This window comes from Pygoscelis adeliae, unplaced genomic scaffold, assembly GCF_000699105.1.
Source record: "Pygoscelis adeliae isolate BGI_AS28 unplaced genomic scaffold, ASM69910v1 Scaffold85, whole genome shotgun sequence".
In the NCBI taxonomy this organism is placed as follows: domain Eukaryota; kingdom Metazoa; phylum Chordata; class Aves; order Sphenisciformes; family Spheniscidae; genus Pygoscelis; species Pygoscelis adeliae.
Genome location: NW_008824900.1, coordinates 4,445,998 through 4,449,474, shown reverse-complemented (window position 1 = coordinate 4,449,474; position 3,477 = coordinate 4,445,998).

Genomic DNA, 3,477 nt, shown 5'->3' with positions numbered 1-3,477 from the left:
AAATAAGTCAGTACAAGGGATCATTTTCTTTCAGTTGTGTAAGTGCAACAAGCGTTTTCACTTTCCAAACTTCTTTGCTTAGTTTGTTGTCTGAATAATAAACTATATACTCATATTTACCAATGAGTATTACAGTGGAGGGGGAAAAAGGGTAGAGCAATAACAAAGTTGTCAACTGTAGCAGAAGAAAGAACTTGCCTTATGCAAGTTAGAATTAACTGGAAGTGATGAATAAAGTGCTTTATCGAAACCATGGCTCAAAAAGTCAAAATGGAAACAAACTACCTGGGAACTGTGCTACTACCTGGGGACTTTGGCCTTATGTCTTAGGGGTTCTACAAGAAGCAATAGTGAAGATAGTCTAGTTAATTGACGTTTGGGCTGCCAACCTACAAGAAGAAAACCAGAGCCAGACTAATACACCGTATTTTGTTGCCCACTGGTCTTAGTATTCTTCTGGGATCGCTATGCCAGTACAGGACCTTGAGCTCAGATTGGTTTTCCTTATCTATGCTTTAGGGGATTGAAGTAACTTGCAAACTTGTTCTTAGGCTTCCTGTGCTTCTTCCATTTATTCACTGCCCTTTGTGAAGTACAGTTGTTTCTTAAACCCTTAGATTAATGGTGGAGAGTTTGAATAAGTTTGCAAGCTCACTCTCATTTGTGCTGCTGAGGAACAGGGAGCCTTTTGTGTTGCTCTCTAGCTTTCTAGATTTTCAAGTAGTACTGGGTCTGATAGGCCCTTTAAAAAAAGGTCTTTTGTGGGAAGTTACCACCTTTAAGTCTTTTTACAATATACTGCTTTCACATTGCAGAAAATGGAAAGTCATAAATAGAGTTATAGTAAATACAATAATTCCAGTCACTCTAGAATAAACAGATCCTAAAGAAGATACATGTGGAGTGAAGGATTGAAAATCTTTTCAAAACTGGGTCTTTGGTCAGTTGCAATGGAGACATAACCACACTGAGATTACTGTAAAAAATTTACCATGTGTCTCCCCGTGAGATGCAGCATACGAAAGGCTGAAAACCAGGTCCCAATTTTACTGAAATGTCATAACATTGATAATGTAACTTTAAAAACTGGAAGTGTCAGTTCATTACATATCATCTGCTGATAAATAAAAGCTACTTCAGATGTGATTGCAGGGATGTAGTGACTTGCCACTGAATAGTTGGCTGATTATAACCTCTCTAAAATACTTAAATTAACTTGTTCATGAATTATTGAAAGTATATGATAGCAAAACTGATATCTCGGTAATATTTTCAATGTTCTTTCCTCCCCTCATTTAATCATGTCACCTTTTTACTGTGACTGTACTCCGTAGAGCAACGGAATAATGCAATTTTGTCATTTTCTTGTAGATCTCAAAGGGTGAAGTATTCCATTATCACAACAGCTGATCTAAAAGCTCGATGTCCCTGACAAAAGGATGTTCCCCCTCCACCCACCACCTCTTCCAGGTATGCAGTTCCTTCCTCTTCTCCAGCATTGTGCTGTCAGACCCCTTGCTGAGCCATTCAGCTAACTGAGCTGCACAGCCAAGAGAATTGAAATATTTTTGCTGGGATAGGGAGTTGTATCAATTCAGCAAAGAGTCTTGGGAGCAGAAGCAGGAGGAACTGGGACCATTTGCTTTTGGCTGTGATGAGGTTAGTTTCATCCTCAGTCATCAGAGGACTCATCCAGAGTCCTTATATGATTTGCTGTTGCAAAGAATATCTGACTGGCTTGGTGTTGTTGACTATTACAGTTTTCCTAATTTTTAAAAAAGTCTTAAGATTGGTGGTGTGTTACTGGGAGGGAGAATCCAAAAGTATGGAGGCTGGCAGCTTCAAAGGCAGTGAGCGAAACTGTATTTTTATCTTCAAAGTAGAGATTTAATTGTTTCTGCTTATTCCTGAAATCGATACGAGCCAATTGCTGCTGCCTTGGGCAGTTGTGAGATGCTACATTGCTTATCAGCTAGTGGGCAGCATCTTCTTCGTAAGGGATGGTGGCTACCGGTTCCTCTATATTGTGAAGCTTGGAATTCAGGGGGAACAGGAAGCAAGAAGCAGCTGCCCCTCTCAAAAAGATGTGGCTTCCAACTTCTGACACTGTTCCATAGGTGTTGTCCTCTAATTCTGTCCTTTCCCCCCCAAGCTTTAGCAGCTATGTCTTGGGGTTTTTTACCATGTGCTTATTAATCATTCTTCAGTACTGTCTTTTCTGGTCTTTTTTCCTATTAACAGTGTTTTCATTTATTGCTTTCCCTTTTTTACTTATCATTCCTGTTCCCAGAGCTTTGATTGCAGAAGAACATTGTGTATAAGTTGTCATGTTACTAAAAATACAGTTTGCCTCTCCTGCTTAACGGCTGTAGCTTTTGGAGAATGTGCAGTGGTTTCCAGAGGTTCAAGTGAAACTTAGCAGTTACTCTGTTAACTGCAAATTATAAAGAAGTTTAACAGACTCTTTACTACTGCATCTTATGTGGTTTAGTAGATGAAACATATTTGCAGACAATGAAGATTATTTTGGCTGTGCTAGTCAGGTAGACTTCCTTTATGATGACAGTTAAACTAAAAAGGGTTAATAAAATTCCATTAGTATGGATTTGTCACAGCCCTCCTTTGCATGAATATAAGACACAGCACAGAGTAATCTAGTTCTTTACATAAATAATGCAGTTGTCTCGAGCAAAGATTTATGAATCCTTCTGTAATACACCACATATAAGATTGGCATGGCACTGTTTCTGTCAAAATAGTTCAGCCTGTCCTAAATTTGGATTTAATGGCTGTGGGGGAAGAGGGCGGAGCCCCCTCCTTCCTTTACCAATACCTCAGGCTGTGGGGCAGCTCCTGTACCATAAGACAGCACTGTGCAGTCTGTCATTCATCTTGGGGCTGTATTTGGACTTGTTTGCTGTGTTTTTCAGCAGGTTAAACTTGAATGTTAATCTGTGTCAGGAGACATTAAAGGTGATTGCCTTCTCTTCCTACTTTCAGATGCTTACAGTTACATATACTTATTGTTCTAGGCAAAAAAAATTCTTTTCTATATAGAACAGTTACAGAGCTATGGGATGTGTCATAATGTTTGTAAGGCTTCAGGTGATTTTTTTCATTTCTAGTCAAATTGTCTCATAGCATCATGATAGTGAATACTTTTCAAGCGTCTGTTCAAATGTATCAATGATGCTAACTTGCCTGCAGTTGCTGTACCTTGGGTGTTTATGATCTATGCTGCAGCAGCACCAAAACAAGGAAATCCTGAATTGCAGAACACTTTCATCTTAATCAGAGAGTAGGTAGGTTAAGGGATCTCTACTGTCTCTGATCAGGAATACTTAACTGCAGGATTCCCACTGTAGGTTATCCAACCATGTTCAGTTCTGTGCATTGCAGTGTCTGAGGAGGTTCAGGATGTCTTTTGATTTTGCAGAATCCCAATATACTCTTGAAATCTCTGATCAAAAGGTAATA